General features: G+C 46.8%; 1 protein-coding gene and 1 pseudogene across 3 annotated transcripts in view; one reads left to right on the forward strand and one right to left on the reverse strand.

Annotated features, from left to right (window-relative positions):
* GLIS1 (GLIS family zinc finger 1) overlaps positions 1 to 21209 on the forward strand; it is a 242095-nt gene that overhangs the window by 14367 nt on the left and 206519 nt on the right. The gene's annotated exons all lie outside the window — the stretch shown is intronic.
* LOC104669345 lies at positions 900 to 1365 on the reverse strand (annotated as a pseudogene). Its single transcript, XR_004060320.1, has one exon. The product of XR_004060320.1 is annotated as a 60S ribosomal protein L35a pseudogene (transcript).

A 21209-nucleotide genomic window follows, 5' to 3' on the forward strand; every position in this document is an offset into this window, starting at 1 on the left:
GGTGCTCGCTCGCCTCGCCAGGCTAGCGTGAGAATCAGTGAGGTAGGGTGGGAAAGGGCTCTCTAGGTGGCTAACAGTTGGGAACTCTGAGGACAGGTTAGAACTTGAGTTTGCAGACCAGTCCTCTAGAGGACAGTGGTGGACACAGAGTGTTAAATCCTGGGCATGAGGACTGCCTTGGGCAGCCCTTTTCTTCCACCTGTTGCTGATTCTGGTGGCTTAAGCTTTCTTCTTGGAGTGAATACCTACTCATTGTTTCAGGCAATACAGGCCAATAGCTTTCCTCTTTCAGCAAGTCTGCAGGGTCTCTCCTGTCTCAGCCTCATACCTCTCCCTCCCTACTCTTCCCATTCCCACTCTCCATGGCTCTGGCTGCTATGCACTCAAAATACGGAAGAAATATTTGCTGGGGTGGGGTGGAGACAAGTAAATTCCCAGTGCTTAATGTTGGCTGAGCAGGTGGGGCTGTTGGGGATCCTCCTCCTCCTATTCCCCTTTCTACTCCTCATTTTTTTTTTTTCCATTATCCTACAGTGATCAATTGAGCACTGTTAGGCACTGGACCAATCATCTTTTTAAAAATGAATCATCTTAACAGCCATGCACCTGTAGTCCCAGCTACTGGTGAGGCTGAAGCAGGAGGATTGCTTGAAGCCAGGAGTTCAAGACCAGCCTGGGTAACATAGTGATACTCTGTCTCTACTTTTAAAATTTAAAAATTAGCTGGGTTGATGGTATGCACCTGTAGTCTCAGTTACTTGGGAGGCTGACGGGGAGGATCACTTGAGCCCAGAAGTTCAAGGATGCAATGAAGCAGTGAACTGTAATCAAGCCACTGTACTCCAGCCTGGGTGACAGAGCAAGACCTTATCTCTAAAAATAAAATAAAAGATCTTGTGTTTTTTTTTAAGGTAATAAGTTCTTTAATCCACTTAACAAAAATACAAGAGCACAAATCCACGTTTATTTATTGATTTTTCGTTAGTTTAAATCATTGAGGGGTACAGCATCACTCAGATTCTGTGTCCAATGGCCTTCGCAGGAAGATTGCTTGGGAATTTGGCACGAACCATGCCACTGTTTCCATGGGCCCGAGTTACCTTTCCCCAGATGACTCTGGTTTTATTTGGTTTGCCGCCTGGAGTCACTGTGTTGTTCTTTGCTTTGTATACGTGAGCGCATCTCTTGCCCAGATAGAATTCTCTTTCATCTCGGGCATAAACACCTTCAATTTTAAGAAGAGCTGTGTGCTCCCTTTGGTTCCGGAGACCCCGCTTATAGCCGGCAAAAACGGCCTTGGACCACAGCCTTCCAGACATAGTTCCTTTTAGAAGTGCCGTTCCCAGCAGGCCTCCACAGGAGTCAAGATGGCGGGAAGAGGAAAAAGATCTTGTTTAATCTTAAAACTACCTTGTGATGTTTGCTTTTCCACAAGAACACTATGGCTATTTAGATGAATTACAATTAAATAAAATTAAAAATTTAGTTTCCCATTCATACTAGCTACATTTTAGGTGCTCAGTAGACACATGGCTAGCTAGTAGCTACCATATTGGAAAGTGCAAATATAGAGCATTTCTTCCATCACAGAAAGTTCTGTTGGACAGTGTTAGTCTAAAATATCATTCTTTAATGTATTCATTTGTTCCTCACCTGTTTCCTGACACTCTTATCACATGCTAGAGTCTCTAACATCCTTGGCCTCTACCTTGGGGAGCATCCGCTTGAGAGGGTGGGCAGATGGCCATAGACGTGTTGAGATGGGGCTGGCATGCTGGCTACCAGGCCTGCCTCCTGTTGGAGATACACATGTGGGTCCTAGGATCTGTCCTATTCTCAGAGTGTTCATAAGACAGCACTGACAAGAGAGATCAGGGCAGTCTTCCATGAGAGGTGGCATTTGAGTGGCCAGACCAGGTTCCTTAGTGCTGGTTGCTTAGTGGGTAGCCCTGAGCCAGCTCATCCCTGGAACTGGAAACATGCTGACAGTGCCCTGAGCAGCAGCTTAAACGGGAATGGCGGAATATTGGTTTATTCTTGTAGGTTCCTGACTTTTAAGAAATTACTTAGTTTTTACTCCTAGTCCTTCTTTGTGAAGTGATTGACCATTTAAAGGTAATTTAATTTAATACTCTTTATTTGTTCCACTCATGTAAGTACTATATACCTACTGTAGAAACTTAGGAAACTATAGAAACATGGAAAGATGGAAATAATACTTGCTCAGAATCTCAGCCCCAGTAATGACTACTGTTTACATTTTGGTAGGTTTCTTTTCAGTCTTTTTTCTGTGCTTGTCTGTGTATTAATATAGTTTTATATCATTGAGATCATTCTGAATATAGTCTTAATACTTACATTTAAATTTAAGGCCAGGAGTGGTGGCTCACCCCTGTAATCCTAGCACTTTGGGAGGCCAAGGCGGGCGGATCACCTGAGGTCAGGAGTTCGAGACTAGCCTGGCCAACATGGTGAACACTGTCTCTACCAAAAATACAAAAATTAGATGGGCAGGGTGGCACACACCTATAATCCCAGCTACTTGAGAGACTGAGGCAGGAGAATTGCTTGAAGAACATGGGAGGTGGAGGTTGCAGTGAGCTGAGATCAAGCCACTGCACTCCAGCCTAGATGACAGAGTGAGACTGTCTCAAAAAAAAAAAAAAAAGTAAATAAATAAATAAATAATAAACTTAACATTGAACATAATAAACCTTTTCTATGTTATTAACATTCTTTGTAAAGATTCAGAAACATATTACTTTTTTTTTTTTTCTTTTTTTGAGACAGACTCTCACTCTGTCGCCCAGGCTGGAGTACAGCGTCACAATCTTGGCTCATTGTAGCCTCCACCTCCCAGGTTCAAGTGATTCTCCCACCTCAGCCTCCCTAGTAGTTGGGATTACAGGCATGTGCCACCATGCCCAGCTAATTTTTGTATTTTGAGTAGACATGGGGTTTCACCATGTTGGGCAGGCTGGTCTCAGACTCCTGACCTCAGGCGATCCACCCGCCTCAGCCTCCCAAAGTGCTGGGATTACAGGCCTGAGCCACTGCACCTGGCCTACATTTTTTTTTTTTTTTGAGATGGGGTCTCACTGTCGCCCAGGGTGGAGTGCAGTGGCCCAATCACAGCTCACTGTAGCCTCCACTTCCTCAGGCTCAGGCAATTTCCCTCCTCAGCCTTCCAGTAGCTGGGACTGCAGGCACACACCACCATGCCTGGCTAATTTTTTTGGTAGAGACAGGGTTTTACCATGTTGCCCAGGCTGGACTTGAATTCCTGGGTTCAAGCAATACTCCCACTTCGGCTTCCTAAAGTGTTGGGATTATAGGAGTGAGGCACCACACCTGGCCCGCATATTATGTTTTATTAAATTCATTGAAGTATTTTGAATAGATGATACATTAAAATGATCCAAAATTTGGAAGGCCCAAAAAGGGTTCTTAGGGAGAGCCTTCCTCTTCTGTCTTTTGTCTGGCCTCTCAGAGATAGTTTATGTGAATACAAACAAATATGTATATATATTACTTGCATGTGCATAATAGTTCAGAATTTTCAGCTTTCCCGCAGTAAAGCTAATGCTGCAGTGAATATCTTTATGTAGTAATCTTCATTTGCGTTTCTGATTATTTTTGTAGGATAGATTCCTAGAAGTGGAAATTACTAGGCTACAGGGTAGTAACATTTAACACATATTACCACATAGTTCTTTGGGAAGGGTACACTGATTTTCACAACTGCAGGCATTGCTGTCTCAGAGAACTGTATCTTTACCAGTGTTTCAGCATTTTCCTAATTTGAAGATGGTATTGAAATCTGGTTTCTTTATCATAAAGTTATTAGTATAGTCAAATAGATATTGTGTGTTGATTCAGAGTTCTTATCTCCTCTTTTGCAAGTTGGTGTTTATGTTGGGCATCTGAATATTTTACTTATAAAATTTAAGAATTGGCATTTTTAAAGTGCTGTCATTAAGGATGTTAATGCCTTTGTTCATCATATTTGCTACTAATATTTTTATGAGTCTGCTGTCTTAATACGTTTTTTATGATGATTTTGAAATAAAAAGTTGAATTTTATGTCATATTTCCAAGATTTTATTTTGTCTTTTCCCTCATTGCTTTCTTTTTGTCGTTCACCACGTCCCATCATTTGTTGTTATTACTATTTGTGGGAGCTTGTTTTATTAACATTCTAAAAATAAACTTTTATTTTTAGCGAAATAATGCCAAACATGTTTTTAAAATCACCTAATAAAATAAGGCTTTAAAGAGAGCCCCTCCTCCACCGTCACACTCCAGAGAGGCAGCTGCCTTCGGCCAGGGCTGCCGTGGTGCCCACCTCCAAGGGGCACCAGGTGTGTAGACCTGGGTAGCACAACAGCCCTGCCTTCGACTCAGTCATTTTTGTGTGTGGCATTTTCTTCCATACATCTCAGTTACAAAAATAAAAACAGTGGAAGCTAAACTTTATGTGGCATTTATGGTCCAGGCTTGCTTCAGGTGCCTTACAAATATCATTCCTTTCATTCTCCCAGCAGCCCTAGGAAGGAGTTACTCTTACTCTCCCCGATTTACAGATGAAGAAATAAATGTGGAAGAGGAAAGGAATTAGTCCAGGGTTACGCAGCTGGTGAGTGGTGGAGCTGGGATTAGGCCACCCTAAATAGGATTTCTGCTCCTGTTCCTGGATCAAGTATACTTACTGTCTACTGGCTTCCTATTACGGTAGATGAGGATTTAGTTCTCTTTTTCTTTTTCCTTTCAGTCATTCAGTAAATTATTTTTATTTATTTTATAAAAAAAGTATAAATAAAAATTTATTTTATAAAAAAGTGATTTTTGTTTTTTCCTTTTAGTCATTTAGTGTATTTTTACTGAGTACCTACTGTGTGCCAGAAACTTTTTCTTTTGAGATGAGGTCTTGTTTTGTTACCCAGGCTGGAGTGCGGTGGCATGATCTTGGCTCACTGCAGCCTGGACCTTCCGGGCTCAAGTGATCCTCCCACCTCAGCCTCTAGAGTAGCTGGGACTACAGACTCGCGCTACCATGCCCAGATGATGTTGTATGTTTTGTAGTAGTGGAGTTTCACTGTGTTGCCCAGGCTCAGAAACTAGTTTATTTCTTTTTAAAAATTGATACATAATAGTTGTACATATTTTTGGAGCACATGTGGTATTTTGATACATACATACAATGTGTAATGATTGAATTGGGGCAATTGGGACATCTATCACCCCAAACATTCACCCCCTTTTTATGTTGGGAACATTCCAGTTTCTCCCCTCCAGCTATTTTGAACTATTACTGTTGACTATAGTCACCTTACTGTATTACCAAATGCTAGATCTTATTCTTCTGCCTAGTTTTGTACCCATTAACCAACTTCTCTTCTTTTTTACCTCCCCTCACTCTTTCTAGCCTCTGGTAACCGCCATTCTACCCTCTACCTCCATGAGAACAACCTTTTTAGCTCCCACATATGAGTATGAGGAACATACGATAATTTTCTTTCTGTATCTGGCTGTTTCACTTAACATAACGACCTCCAGTTCCGTCCATATTGATGCAGATGACAGGATTTCATTCCTTGTTGGCTATAGGCAATGGTGCTGTAATAAACATGGTGATGGTATCCTTTTACTATTATTATTATTATTATTTTTTTTTGGTAAGAGTCTTGCTCTGTTGCCCAGGCTAGAGTGCAGTGGCATGATCTTGGCTCACTGCAACCTCTGGCTTCTGGGTTCAAGCAATTCTCCTGCCTCAGACTCCTGAGTAGCTGGAATTACAGGTGCGTGCCACCACCCCAGCTAAGTTTTGTATTTTTAGTAGAGACAGGGTTTCACCATGTTGTCCAGGCTAGTCTCGAACTCCTGACCTCAGGTGATCCACCTGCCCCAGCCTCCCAAAGTGCTAGGATTACAGGCGTGAGCCACTGTGCCTGGTCTTAGATATCCCTTTGATAAACTGATTTCCTTTCTTTTGGATGTATGCACAGCAGTGGGATTGCTGGATCATAGGGTAGCTCTAATTTTAATTTTTTGAGGAACCGCTGTACTGTTTTCCATAATGTCTGTCCTACATTCCCACTGTGTCTGAGCATCCCCCTTTCTCCACAGAGGATTTAGTTTTCTTCAACCTCCACTCCACCCCCATCTTACTCACTGGCACTACCCCTCCCTCCTTCCTCTTGCCCCAGTTGCATCACAATTCTTTGGGACTACTGGGACTGTGTGTAACGGGGTATTAATGTAGGCATTGTGGGTCTGGCTGAGTCCTAAGACAATGGATCTTAACAGTAGGTATTGGCCACTACATTCCAAAGTAGGACTTCGGGTGTGGAAACTCTGATTTTGAGATCCTTTCCTGGCTTACGCTTTGAGGACATGAAAGGGTTGAGGTGGAAGAGCCCACAGAGAGGATTTCTTCAGAGAGGATTGTTGAGACTCTGATGTTTTCTTCCCCCATGCCAGGTGGGCAGGGAGGGAACGCTTTTTCCTCACCTCCACTCAAGAGAGAAGGGCTTTAAAAGGATCACTCAGAGAACTGGGCACAGCCCTGGAAGCTGAGCAGTGACTGCATTTGATCCATGCCTGGAAATACGAAGCATAAAAGGCTGTGGTTGGAGCCCCTGCTTGGTGGCAGAATGAGGAGAGGCAGCTGCATTGTTTCTGCCAATGATGGGGCAGAGGCTGTGTGAAAGGGACCTGGTCAGTGGTCGTTTTCAAACTGATCCTGCCCAAGAGAGCTTCTTGCCAGGTAGAGGTGAGAGGCTGGAAGTGTCCCACGGGATGCATGAGGATGCCTGCCAACCAGGGGAGCTCCCTGGGACCCCACAGAAGTGGCCCAGGGTAACACAGTGGGCACTAAGCATCCAAATCCAAAAGCTCCAGTGGACAGAGTCAGGGTCTGTGACACTGACCCTGGCAGGCCCAAGGGGAGGGGAGAAGTCTGATCGTACATGAAAGTCAAACGAGATTATTAATCTGGACAGAACATCTTAATTACTAAGATGAGACTGTTCTTGGGACTAAAAAGAGTCCGGGCGATTGTTTATGGTCTAGGAATGATCCACAGAGTTAAGGGAACTTCCAGACTTCCACAGGCTTTATAGGAGTAGGGGGTGGGGATGGGGAACAAGTCTGCAGATAGAGTTTTAGAAAGGACAGTGGCAGTGGCGTGGGCTGGGGATGGTAAAGCTGTTTCTGTAGCACCCTCTGGAGTCTACTTTTTCAGCATGGTGGTTATGTTTGGAACAGGATGTCAAATCAAGTCATGCACCATCAGAACTTTTCCTTTCTACTACAATTTTTTGTTTTCCTGAGGTTACATATGATGTCTTTTTTCATTTGCTTAGTTTTATGTGCCCCTTGGATTCTGGTTTACTATATATCACAAACTGACTGATTTAGGCAGAGAAGAGATTTTGTTAAAACGATGCTGAGTGATTCTCAGAATTTTCTATAAGACTAGAGAACCAGGCTTGGAAAACCACCTAGCCAAGAATCTTATCCCAAATCCCACCACAGGGCTGTCCAGTGAAAATGCCGCTGGGCCCTGGTGCACAGCTTGCATTGCTGCTGTAGTGGGGGCTGTAGCTGACTTCTCTGTTGTCACCTGTTCCAGAGTGGACCTGAGCCATCTCTCTGGAATCATGGTCTGGGGTGGATGCTTCGTATTGGCAGAGCCTAGGTCATGTGCCTGTACCTTGGCTGCATGGGAGGCTTGGAAAGCAAGTTTTTTTTTTAACTTAAATTTTTGTTGAGCACCTGCTCTGAGTTAGGCGCTCTTCTAGATGCTGGGAAGATAAGCAAATAGGCAAACATGTCTGCACTCACAGAGCTTACATTCGAGACAAGGGAAGACACTGTAATCAAGTAAACAAAGTAAATATAAAGTTTACCAAATGATGGCACAGGCTATGCAGACTATGGAGAGAAAGCAGTGAAGGGAGATGGAGGCCTGCTGAGTTACAGTGCAGTCAGGATAGGGTGACATTTAAGCAGAGACAGAGGATCTGCAGGATCTGACATTTTCAGTGACTGGGTGTGTGTGTGTATTGGGTGAAATGGGGGTTTTGCCTTATAAGGTGAGTAATTTTCCCAGTAGAATAAGTGTTTTCAGATGCTAGGCACCCCCCAAAAAGGCAAATGTGCTTTGCATTGTGTTTTCCTTCTTCTTGGTTTAGCCCCATAATTTGCTGGAGTGTATCCTGCAGTGGCTTGGTGAGAAAGGTGAGTAGGTGTGTATGTCTGAAAGTGTTTCATTACTGATGGATAGTGTAGCTGGGTAATTTTAATAAGAGTGAATCTTTAAATGTTTACCATGTGCCAGGCACTGTCATCACTGCTTTACGTGGATTAATTCATCCTCACATCAAAGAGGTGATAGAGATTATTATTGTGCCAATTTTATTGATGAGGAAACTGAGACCCAGTGAGGTAAGTACCTTGGCCGTCATCACAGCTGGTAAGTAGCAGGTCTAGGATTTGAACTTGGGCCATCTGGTGTCAGGACGGATCCTGTTAAGAATTTTGAAGAGAAAATCCCATTGTCTTCCAGCTTCCCACATTGCTGTTGAAAGTCCAATGCCATGATGATTTATGATACTTGCTCTAGACTCTGCATTTCCTCCACTTTACCCCATCAGTTTTTCTAGATGGTTTATGAATTTTCTGTCTATCTCTGGTGTTCTGAAATTTTCTGTTGAGGTGGGGTTTTTTCATTCATTGGGCTGGATACTTGGTGGGCCCACTGTTTCTGGAGACTCATGACCTTCAGTTCTAGACAGAGTATTAGTTCTTTGACATTTTTTTCATGTAATTTCTCTACTGCCGATTTCTAGAAATCCCCCTAATTGCCTGTTTGGCTTTCTGTATTGATCCTCTACGTTTCTTCGGTTTTTATAATACCTAGCTCTTTGTCTTTTTGATCTGTTTTCGGAGAGTTTCTTTGACTCTTTTTCCCATTTGCTTTTTTATTTTAGTTATTTTTAGGTTGCAAAAGCACTTTCATGCATTGTGCTTCCATTTATGGATGCAATATCTTATCATACCTCTCTGAGGAGCTTTTTAGGATTTTAAACCATCTTTTTCCTTATTCCCTGTGTTCCTATTTTCCATTCATTTCATTTGAGTTCCACTTGTTGATTGTTGTTGTTCCTTTCAGGTTGCAGGTTTTCCTCACATGCCGATGATGACTCTCCGGCCATACGAGGATGTCAGATCTACTGACCCTCCCCTTTCCCCTAATGGTCACCTGCTTGTCCTCACTTCCTTCCTTGCCTAGCTTAGTGTTCATTATGGTTACACCTCCCCAAGCACCTTCAACCCTCTGCCTCCCTCTCCCCCTGTTGTTCTCACTGTTGAGCCCCGACGCTAGTTAAGATCGAATCGCCTGTAGCTGTCTGTCAAATGGCGCTAGAGGAGACACACAGCACCCTGAAAGAGCCCAGTCTGTATCTGGGAGTTCAGAGCTCTGGCAAATACTCTCCAAGCCTTGCCTCCCACTTCTCTGCAGGAGCTGGCAATGCCCCTCTTCTATCAACAGCCAAACCACCCCAGGGCTTTGCATCCACCCTGCCACTTCCTTGGAGACTGCGACTGCGCGCTTCTGCTGTGACCTTCCCTGCAGTGCGACTCTCGCACTCTCCAGGGGTCACTCCTATTGGCATACAGCTGTGCTCCAGGACCTGCCAGCTCAAAAAGCAAAGCCACCATGCCTTCCTGCAACTCATCCCCCCTCCTGCCACTGCCCCATTCTCCACTTCTGTTTGCAGCCTTCCTTCCCTCACTTCCCATTCTCTGTCCTCCTCAGTCCACCGACTGCTTTTGTCAGGTCCTCCACGGCCTCCATGGGGCCAGATCTGGTCACGCTGTCTGACTCTATCTCACTTGTCCTCTCAATAACATTAGGCACAGTGACCATTCCTGGTGGGCCCTGGCCGTCTCCCTGCACCGGCAGCTCCTTCCCGCCGCCCCCTGCTGGCGTCCCCACCTCAGTCCTGAACCTGTGCACACTGCCTGGTCTGAGTGGTTGCAGGAGTCTCTTCATTGGTCTCCCAGCTGCCACCCTTGCCTCTCTGTGTTCTGTACCCAGCAGCTGGCATAAATGCATTTTAAGTTGTCAGTCATTCAACAGCGTCACTGTTGAAAGCCCTCCATCTGCCCTCTGTTCTCCTGCCCTGGCCTCCAAGGCAGATGCAGTGTCCCTGCTTGTCCTCCACATGACTCTGCCTCTTTTGCCACACTTGGACCACACTGACCTTGCACTAGGGCCTTTGCATGGCCCATTCCCTCCGCCTGGTGTGCTTTTCCAGCTCACCTGCCCATGGTGGACTCTGGACTTTTCTGCTTACATATCACCACCCAGAAGGGCCTTCTCTGATCACCCTGTTTCTTTGTGTTATTTTACTCAAGAATGTAGACTTGGCCAGGCACGGTGGCTAACACCTGTAATCCCAGCACTGTGTGGGGCTGAGGTGGGCAGAATGCTTGAGCCCAGGAGTTCGAGACCAGCCTGGGCAACATAGTGAGACCTTGTTGCTACAAAAAATAAAAAAATTAACTGGGCCTGGTGGCAGGCACCTGTAGTCCCAACTACTTGGGAGGCTGAGGCAGGAGGATTGCTTGAGCCCAGGAGGTCAAGGCTACAGTGAGGCATGATTGTGCCATTGCACTCCAGAGTGAGACTCCGTTTCAAGTAAATAAATACATAAATAAATAAAAATAAATTTAAGAAAAGAGTAAAGACTTGAGTTTAAGAAGAAAGACTCCATGGGAAGCAGGCCCTGCCTAAAGCAGTGCTTGCTGCACAGTGGGTCCTGACTCCAAGTGGGTGGCACATCCTTTGCTGCCCCTGTCCATCTCAGTGACGGTCACACTGGGTATACATCTCCCCAGGGAGCAGGGCCACACTTAATTCATCTCATCTCAGCACGGGGCCTGGCACAGCCTCTAAAGAGGCTTGGCCACTATTTGTAGGAAAAAATGCACTTCTTGTTAATCTCTCATGAGCCCTAGTTTTGATGCTGCCCACAGCTGGTACAGTGGAAACGATGGGGCTGCCAGGAGTCAGACCATCATGAACCGGAATTTTCACACTGTCTTGAGGACCAGGCGGGTTATTTTGGTAAGATCTCTCAGTTTTCTCTTCTATGAAATGGGGTTGATAATGCATGTCCTAGCTCCTGGTAAGGCTCAGGTGAGATACTGGGTAAAGAAGTACTTACATTTTTTTAATACAAAACTCCAATAAAAGGGTATTTGCATAACTCATTCTGCAGTTGAAATGCAGTTACCATTTATGGAGCACCCCTGTGCTATAATCAGGTGCTGTTCTCGTGTTTATGTAGCTCATTTAATCTTTTCAACACTCTTGCGAGGCTTCTGGTAATTTTACAGCTGAAGGAGCTGAGACTCAGAAGATGAATGACTTGCTGGTGATTCTTGGAGCTTGTGGGTGCCTCTGTTTTCTTAGGCTCAGCCCAGTCTCCTGCTGACTTTGGACCTTGTTTGTCTTTCTAACAACAAAACCCCAAATTGCTGTTTCCGGTTTCTTTCTTATCTTTCTTCACTTAGTAACTTTGCAGAGAAGGGGGAGGTTGGAGACAGTGGAGGGAAATGGGGAAAAGGTGTTAGAAATTGCCCTGTCCAGCCACACACCCCAAAGCTGGAGCATAGATGAGGCCCTCAGGGGGCCGGGGTGTCCTTCTGTGGGAGTCTGTCTACACCCTCTGGATTAGCTAATGGCTTTCAGGGCGAGTTAGCTACCATCTTAGGAGCTATCCCCACCCTGTTTTAAAAGGTCTTTTCTCCTTTATCTTTCCTTTGCTTCTCTCTTGCTCTCTGGTGTGCCTCTCTCTCTCTCTCTTTTTGAAGTAGGATCTTGCTCTATCACCCAGGCTGGAGTTGCAGTGGTGCAATCACAGCTCACTGCAGCCTCAACCTCCCGGGCTCAAGTGATCCTTCCACCTTAGCCTCCTGAGTAGCTGGGAGTATGGGTGTGCGCCAGTAAGTCCAGGTAGTTATTTTTTAAAAAAATTTTTGGCAGAGATGGGGTCTCACCATGTTGCCCAGGCTGGTCTTGAAGAGATGAGGTCTTACCGTGTTGCCCAGGGTGGTCTTGAAAAGATGGGGTCTCACCATGTTGCCCAGGCTGGTCTTGAAGAGATGAGGTCTTACCGTGTTGCCCAGGGTGGTCTTGAAAAGATGGGGTCTCACCATGTTGCCCAGGCTGGTCTTGAAAAGATGAGGTCTCACCATGTTGCCCAGGCTGGTCTTGAAGTCCTGGCATGTCTCTGTCTCTGTTTATATTTTGTCACCTCTTCTTTTTACAGCGTCTCTGTTTCCTTCCTTTTTGGTGTTTCTCTTGATACGGTCTCTATTTCTGACTTTCTCTTTTTTCCCTCTGCATCTTACCTTGGTTTCTGTCTGCCTCACTTTTTTTTTTTTTTTTTTTTTTTCTTTTTTTTTTTTTGGAGACGGAGTCTCGCTCTGTCGCCCGGGCTGGAGTGCAGTGGCCGGATCTCAGCTCATCGCAAGCTTCCCCTCCCAGGTTTATATGCCATTCTCCTGCCTCAGCCTCCCGAGTAGCTGGGACTACAGGCGCCGCCACCTCGCCCGGCTAGTTTTTTGTATTTTTTAGTAGAGACGGGGTTTCACCGTGTTAGCCAGGATGGTCTCGATCTCCTGACCTCGTGATCCGCCCGTCTCGGCCTCCCAAAGTGCTGGGATTACAGGCTTGAGCCACCGCGCCCGGCTGCCTCACTTTTTATCTGTGTTTTTTCTTCCTCTTGGTTTCTGCCTTCCTGGGTCCATATTCACATTTGGGCTCCTTTTACCTGCTATTTCTGGCAGTGCCACGTTTGCAGTTGTGTTAAAGGGAGTCCCTGTTGTAGCCCACCGCCGATGATGGCTCTTACCTGCACCTGAACTGCCTAGAAATCAGAGCCTGGGTAGGACCAGACAAAGCCTCACATGATCAGGTCCTGGGGCACTCGGGAGGAGGGCAGGCTCTGTGAGCCACTTCTGCCAGCCTTATGGGTGGGTCTGAGAACCACCCCAGTGCCTGTGACCTTATTCAGTTAGAGGATGCTTGCTGACCTCTCCTCTGTGCCAAGTCCTGTGCTGGGCCCTGCCTTCAAAGGACTCCTGATAAGGATATGGACTCGGAGCCTGCTTGTTGTGACCAGAGCTGCACAGGTATTACCAGTTGTACACACAGGAGACCTGCAGGGCCTTTATGAATCACCTGCAGATTCAGACTTCTTGGCAGCATGTTGCTGGAGCCTGGCTTTGAATGATAAGGAAGCCCTTTACTAGATGGTGGGCAGGGAGGAAGGCATTCTGGGCCCTTGCTATTTAGTGTGTGGTTTGTGGACCAGCAGTATTGGCATAGCCTGGGCGCTTCTTAGAAATGCAGAATCTCAGCCTCAGCCCAGACCTACTGCATCAGAATCTGATTTTCACAAGGTCTCTGGGTGATTCGTGTGCGTATTGAAGCCTGAGAAGCACTGCTTTAGGCAGACTATCTGTGCAAAGGCCTGGTAGAAGGGAAAGAGCTGGTGTGTTGGGCAGTGGGGAGGAATTTGGTGTTGCCAGAGCAGAGAAGGGCCAGAATGAAAACTGGACTCAAACAGTGGCTGAAAGTGGCCAGAATGGGCCAGAAAAGAAGATTGGACTCAAATTGTGCTGAGACTTCAATGACTCTCTAAGGATGAGAACAGAGCTGGGGCATTGCCTGCTCCTTCCAAGAACCCAGACTCGCAGACCCACAGGCTGCCATACTAGTGAAGGCCTGTAGCGATCATCAGGCCCTGCCTTCCCATTAGATGAATGGGGAAACTAAAGCCCAGAGATCCCAGGTGACTTGCTTAAGGCCACACAGCAAATCAGAGGAGGGACTGGACTCCAAACCCATGGCTCTGTGACACCACAGCTAGTGCTCTTTTGGGAAAATGTTAACTGATAACAATGACTGCCACTTGTGAAGGTTATGCTGCATGCCACACACTGAACCAAGAGATTTCCATTGGTCTAATGAAACAGTTCATTTCCCTATTGTGATCTCCATTTAACTGACAGGAGACTAAGGCTCTGAGAGGTGAAGTCACTTGCTTAAGGACTAATTTAAGAGCTGTGCTCTGAACTTAGCTTGGTGGACCCTGGGGCCTGAGCTCCCTGCTGTGCTCTTCCCACCTGGAGGAGAAGCAGACACAGGTCAGCTTGAACCTGGAGGCAGCAGGAAGGCACAGAGGCTTTTATTTGTTTGTTTATTTATTTATTTACTTGCTTATTTATTTACCTTTTAAGTTTTACCTTCCTTTTTTCTTTTGTTTTTAAGTGACACATAATGATTGTACATATTGATGGGGTCCACTGTGATGTTCTGATACATGTGTACACTGTGTAATGATAGAGGCTTCCACACAGGGCAAGGACATGGTTAGGCCTGGGCTCTGGGAAGATCACAAAGGTGTGGTGGTCATTAAGTGCTTGGTGTGGCCTTGGATGAGCAGGTTCCTTCCTTAGTTTCCTCATCTGTGGGGTTTGCACGGCAGTTCCAGTAGAGGGTCCGAAGGTCTGTTCTGTGTCTGACTTCGGGTGCACCATGCTGTGACTGAAGAGGTGCTGGTGGGTGACTTGGCCTTGGACCCACCAGCGTTTTCCTTTTGACCTGTGATAGGGTGTGAGTGGTTTCAGTCTTGGGGTGTGGGGTACGGGTGTGTGTAGTCAGAGAAACTTAACTTCAGGAAGGCGGAGGGGTGGCAGTTCTGTTGGAGGAGGGGCTGGTCAGCCCCTCCAGCTTGGCCACCATCGCTGACTCCTTCCCACATGTGATTCTGATTAGGGGGCCTGTGTAAAAGTTACCTAAACACCACTCTAATTACTCTGTTTAGGAACATTCACATGCGTGGGAGGGTGCCTGGCACTGGCTTCCCACATGTGCTGGGGGTCTGCGGGAGGCACCATGTTTGCACGAGCGTGACAGGCCCTGTGTTGGAACTTCACAGCCACCTGGGGCCAGGGAGCCTGCAGGAGGAGCTCGGAGAGCGCGTCCCCAGGGTTCTCCCGCCCTGGCAAGCAAAGGGGTAAGACTGACCATTCTAGGACCTTCTTGTTGAAAATTTCTCATCCTCCCTGTGAAGTAGGTGTTATTGTCCCCATGAAGAATGATACAGAGCCTCGGAGGAATTTATGAGCAACAGGGTGCATGATTTGGAGTCAGCAATACTGGTCCTCTCACTTGGGCAAGTCCCTTCACCTCTCTGAGCTGCAGTTGTTCATCTGTCTGAGACCACCTGCCTCGCAGGCTTGTTATGAAGACAGAATGAGATAGAGCTTGCGAGAGGACGTGACACATCTAACCAGGGCCACCGTATCGCACAGCCCCCAGGGGCTCCACGCTATGGCCCTGTGGCCGTGCCCAGCCCTTAGGTGTGAAATGTGAAAGGCCGTGGACTGCTTATTTCATTTACAGTCTAGAGGGGGATGCCTCCAGGTAGAGAATGATTCAGAAAGCCCTCCAGAGATGGAGATGGGTGGCATTTGGGGGACTTGGGAGAGCCTAGGGCAGCACCCTGGATTCTTTGGGGGTTCAGAAAGAAGGAGCTCATCTTCCAAGCTGGTGGACTGTTAGTGTGTGTGCAGCATGAATCCTCAGGGAAATTGTGATGTGGGCAAAGGTCTCTGGTGACTTGTACTTTACCCCACCTGTTCTGTACAAGTGTCCCCCTCCCGTCCTTCTGTACATCTGTGGGGACTCCCATGTCCCTTTATACCTGTCCCCTAACCAGTCTCCCAACAATAAGGCTTTCACCCATCGAGCCGTCCACTCCATCTTCATGCCTGTCTGTGTGAACATCCATATTTTCATCCACCCACCCAGTCACTGAGCAGCAGACTTTCACCACGCCTGTCATGTACTCTGCTCTAGCTCTGGACTACGCTATGCAGAGATGAATGGGAACTGCCTCTGTGGGGTTCATGGAAGTGGGCTTGGCTTTCTGTCCCTGACATTAAGGAGGGCCCATCAACACCCTGACTTTCCTTTAAAAATGAATCAGATCAGAGAATAAATATGAATGAGTCTTTCCCTTCCATCTGTACACCTCCTTGTCCATTTGCCCATTTACCCATTCATGAATGAACCCAGCTGTCTAACCCACCCACCCATCTATGTAACCAGCCAGGAAGCCATTTAACTGCCAGGAATCACCAACTTACCCATCAACCCATTCACCTTCACACCATCAGCAAGTGTGTGTGTGTGTGTGTATATATATATATATATGTGTGTGTGTGTATATATATAATGTGTATATATATAAGTATATATTTAAGTATATATGTGTATACATATATGCATGCGTGCACACACACACACATATATATTTACATCATAGTGTTTAAGTTAACAGGCATATTTTTAAGATCCCAATATGTGCGAGGCACTGTATCAGATTCTGGGGCAAGCAAGTGACTTGGACTTGATTTTAAAGTCCCTTCCATCTCTGACTTATGTAAACACAGAAGCATAGGAAGGAATCCTACTCTCATTTATTCAACAAATCCATATACTCAATAAATAGTTATTGAGCCCCACTCTGTACCCAAAGTCAAATACTGTGGTGAACAAGACAGATGATCTTTGACTTCATGGAGTTTACATTCTAGTGGAGGAGATGGTAAACAAGTAAATGAATAAATCATGATTGTGGTAAGTGCCCCTGTGTGCTGGGTACGGGCAGGCTCCCTGAGGGAGCTTGCAGCCTTGTTGGTGGTGAGACAGGTATGCACAAAGATAACACTCCCTGGCTCTGCCAGTGTGTGGTGTGTTCTGGATGCAGTGCACTTTAACCATAAGGACTGCAGGTGGTCAGAGGGGCAGCCAGGGAGAACTTCCTGGAGAGGAGAAGCCAGAGGTCAGCCTGGGGATGGGCCAGGAAGTAAGCTGGGTCACAGCACTGGGGGACCTGCCAAAACCTGTGCCAACATGCCTTTTGTTCCTGAGTTACCTTCTTGATGCCCAGAAAATGGGAATTAGCCTTGCTGCTGACTTGCTAGGTGACACCAGTCGCATGCACACTCAGCCCCAGGACCAGAACCACCAAATGAAGGGGTTGGAATAGATGAGTTGCAAAATCTCCTGGACCATGACTCTGAGATCTATGAATTCAGTTAAAAGGGGAGACATATTAATGTTATATTTCATGGTGGCATTCTTGAATATTAATACTAGTATATTAATACTATTTTGAGTAATAATCCTTGTGACAATCCTGTCAGGGAAGAAGTACTACCTCCACTTGGCTGATGAAAAAACTGAGTCCACTCTGTCAAGCTGTCGTTAGCTTTGCTTTCCTTTCTTTTTTTTTTTTTTTTTTTTTTGAGACGAAGTCTCGTTCTGTTGCCGCCCAGGCTGGAGTGACACGATCTCGGCTCACTGCAAGCTCCACCTCCTGGGTTCAAACGATTCTCCTGCCTCAGCCTCCCAAGTAGCTGGGACTATAGGCACCCACCACCACATCCAGTAAGTTTTTTGTATTTTTAGTAGAGACGGGGTTTCAACATGTTAACCAGTCTCGATCTCCTGACCTCGTGATCCACGCGCCTCAGCCTCCCAAAGTGCTGGGATTACAGGCGTGAGCCACTGTGCCCGGCGCTTTGCTTTCCTTTCAAAGCTCCGGGGAGAGCTTCACCAGGTTGGATGGCTTTGCATGTCTGAAAGCACAAGCCTGGTGTGGGGCACACACTAGGGGTACATGAGCGCCTTCTTTGTCCAGTATCTCATTTAAGATGATAAATGTTGGCCAGACATGGTGGCTCACGCCTTTAATCCCAGCATGTTGTGAGGCTGAGGCAGCAGGATCCCTTAAGCCCAAGAGTTTTGAGACCAGCCTGGGCAGCATACTGAGACCCTATCTGTACAAAAGATAAGATGGTAAATGCTCACTTTCATTTCTTTTTGGGGAAAAAAATCAATAAATGGTTTTGATTTCTTTTTCTTTTTTTTTTTTTTTTTTTGAGATGGAGTCTTGCTTTGTCGCCCAGGCTGCAGTGCAGTGGTGCAATGTCAGCTCACTGCAACCTCTGCCTCCCAGGTTCAAGTGATTCTCCTGCCTCAGCCTCCCGAGTAGCTGGGACTACAGGCGCTCACCACCATGCCTGGCTAATTTTTGTATTTTTAGTAGAGACAGAGTTTCAGCATATTGTCCAGGCTGGTCTTGAACTCCTGACCTCGTGATCCACCCGCCTTGGCCTCCCAAAGTGCTGGGATTACAGGTGTGAACCACCACACCCGGCAGGTTTTGATTTCTTTAATAGCAAGAATCTTGCAACAGAACATGTTGTTAACTGCTTTCCTATTAGATGAGGATCAGGCAAGTTGCAGATAATAGCCTCATGGTCCTAAATGGCAGCTGGGACTTGAACTCTAGGTTGTGTGACTCCCCATACCTCGTCCTCATCTTCTTTCTCCCTGCTTCCCCAGCCTCAATTTCAGGTCTTCAAAACAGCCTGGGAAGGTGCCAGGGAAGGAAGGGGACTAGAAGGGAGGAAGGAGGGCTTTTATCATATTATCCTTTGCTGCATCCCCCATATAAGGAAAATGGGGGGTGGGGGGAATGTCCTTTCTTTTAAAAAAAGAAGCTTCTGGGGCTCTAGGAGTCTTTCTGCAGAGGAGAAATCTAGGTTTTGGTCCAGCCAGGAGCACTTTGTGATTTGACAGGTGTTGGTAAGGCAGATTCTTTTGTTGAAGGGCTTTTCGTGCACTATGCTAACGGACCAGCCCCAGCTTCCCTATTAATTATGAACATTTAGAAATGTTTCTGAGTATACCCCGAGTTCCTGCTCATGAAACTCTGCAGGTCAGAGGCCACATGTGTTTTGATTTTCTTATTTGAGGTATTATGTGTTCAAGGTAGATTTATGCTACAACCTTTGTTTATTGACTTGTACTTTTGCCTGTGAACCTAATGGAACATGACAGACGATATTTACAAGGCACGTGTTTCCGATTAAATCATGTGAGACATTAAAGGCCGATAAATGAAAGCCCCTTTGAAAGGCCAGGTTCAGAGAGAAGGAAGCAGTCCCTGGTGGGGCCTTGAAGGTGGAGTCACCCCCTCAGCTGGTTGCAGAAAATGCTGAAGGTGGGAGGCGGTCCCTTTCCAGTGGGATAGGACTGTTTGTCACCACTTCCCATCTAGGGACCTAGGCTGCATAGAGATCTGAAGGACAGAAAGAGTCCCTCTTCCTCTCAACCATCTAGGAAAGAGGGAAGGGAAAAGAACGTATCTTTTTTGAGCACCTACTGTGTGCCAGACTCTGTCATGTAAGTGCTTTCCTACAGAGACCAGCCCGTCAGCCTAACAGCTCTGAGGCTGTTACCATCTTGAAGGGGAATCAGAATGGCATGGGGCTAAGAATGTTGATTGCAGTTTGTAGGAAGCTTCCAGGTCCCCAATGTGTCATTCACTGTCTTTGACACTGGGCAAGTTACTTAACCTAAGCCTTGGTTCCTTGGTCACCTGTAAAATGAGCATAATAATATCAATCCCTTAGGTGTGCCCCAGAGTACATTAGCCAATATTGTCATTATTAAAGATAAACTGAGGCACTTTTCAAGGTCACTGCACATAGGGGATGGCAGCAGAATCCAGTCCTTCTGATTCCAAAGCCTTTTCCGAGGCTGCTCCGGTGGGAGGTGTGGAGACAGCAGATGGCCGGCAAGGGTTGGCCTGGCTGCCTGCTGCACCAGTTCCTGGGGTATTCCCTTGGCCTTCCTTGGAGTTCCCGGGAGCATTGATGGGAAAGCTCAGTGGCAGGATTAGCCTAATTGGGAGTCTTTCCGCGGAGGCTAATTAAAGGATTTGGGTAAATATAAAAAGTGGAAACAGCTTGGGATGGAAGGCTCCCCTCACCTCCCTTCTTCCCTTTCCTCCCTTCTTCTGCCTCCTGTTGTCTCTGAAGGAGTCTGGGGTTGGCAGCTGCTGTCTCAGGACTGAGCACAGCCAGAAAACTCACCTTTTTTTTCTTTTCTGCACACCTGGTGGCAGGTGACCTGAGAACTAATGAGAGCAAGATTGGATTTTCTTTTCATATTTAAATGTCTCAGTAGGACCTCTAACTAGCTTACCAGTTGTTTTATAGGAGCAGAAGCTGCAGAGAAGAGAGAAGGAATGATTCCTCCCCACTCCAACTCCCCAAGAGGAAAAGTTTGCTTTTCGCAACGTTGACTTTCTCTAAGATCTTGTATTGATCAGCACTTGCCATTTCCCTGGAGATTTGCTGCCTGATTTTTATTTAGATGCAGAGTGAGGGAGGAATCTGTGGGGATGGGGAAGCTGCCTTTGGAGTCAGCCAGCTTGGATTTACCCTCTGGCTGTATCACTGCCACTTGCCAGGAGGCACCTTGGGCAGGTGGCTCTCTCCTCCCAGGGCTCGGTGTCATTGTATGATACATAGTAGCTGTGGGAATCAAATGCGATAGTAGCTGTGGAAGTTCTGAACTGGGACCCCCACTGAGTTAGAATCTGCCAGATCTTCCCAGGAAGCAGCATGAGGCGTAGGAAAAGCCCTGAGAAGCAAAATGCCTCCTTCACTCATTGGCGCAACGCTGTTGGGTGCGCGTTGGGGGCAGGTGCGAGTTCATGCGCTCCCTCTTCATTTCTCCTCTCCTGGCCTCACTTTGCTCATCTGCAAAATGGGGAGGAGACTCTCTTTTCTGCCTCCCATGAGGTGGTGCCTGTGAAAGCAGCTGGCAAGCTGCAACCCCTGTAAATTCAGTAATGCTAACAACCGTCATGCCTCATGTGGAGAGTTACAGACAGCAGTGGCCTCCTTTAACTTCCGCTCTCGCTCACTACGAGCCAGTGCTTGGAGAGGAAGTGACTTGCTCCAGGTTTGGGGGCTGCTAGAGCCACAGAGCCAGGGGCTAAACTGAGGTCTGCCCCGCTGAAGGCCAGGCTGCCCTCCGGCTCCCCTTGGCGAGACCCTGGGCTCCCTGAGATGGAAAGCAATGGGCTCACATGCAGTACGCTCCTCAAGCTCCCTCTGTCCTAAATGAACTCCCCTCCCTGCCCCTTCTCTCCCTTCCTTTCCCCTCCCTCCCACTTTCTCACCACAGTTTATGTGCTCACCCAGGCCCAGGGTGGCAGGGCTGTGTGTGGTGCAAGGTGGGGAGTCCACTGAATTAAAAG

This window comes from Rhinopithecus roxellana, chromosome 12 (genome assembly GCF_007565055.1).
Source record: "Rhinopithecus roxellana isolate Shanxi Qingling chromosome 12, ASM756505v1, whole genome shotgun sequence".
Taxonomy (NCBI): domain Eukaryota; kingdom Metazoa; phylum Chordata; class Mammalia; order Primates; family Cercopithecidae; genus Rhinopithecus; species Rhinopithecus roxellana.